Here is a 272-nt window from a genome sequence, read left to right on the forward strand (position 1 = left end):
CGCCAGGTATGGTGCTGCTGCTGCTGCTGCTGTTGTTGCTGCTGCTGCAGATGCTGCTGTTGCTGCTGTTGCTGTTGTTGCTGTTGCTGTTGTTGTTGTTGCTGCTGCTGTTGCTGCTGTTGCTGTTGTTGTTGCTGCTGCTGCTGCTGCACTTGCTGCTGGCAGCCATCGTAGCTGAAGTAGTGCAGTGGCAGCAGCAGCAGCTGCAGCAGCAAGAGAAAAGGATATGAGGTGGGGCTGGCGTTGGGGGGGCTATGCAGAATTCTTTGTTT

General features: G+C 55.1%; 1 protein-coding gene across 1 annotated transcript in view; it reads left to right on the plus strand.

Moving 5' to 3' along the window:
• The window catches only part of EMH_0057140 (uncharacterized protein), a gene marked incomplete at both ends in the record, with an annotated part of 2600 nt that overhangs the window by 745 nt on the left and 1583 nt on the right, over positions 1 to 272 (plus strand). The window lies entirely within an intron of this gene.

Source organism: Eimeria mitis, genomic scaffold (genome assembly GCF_000499745.2).
Source record: "Eimeria mitis Houghton genomic scaffold, Emh_scaff2668, whole genome shotgun sequence".
NCBI lineage: Eukaryota > Apicomplexa > Conoidasida > Eucoccidiorida > Eimeriidae > Eimeria > Eimeria mitis.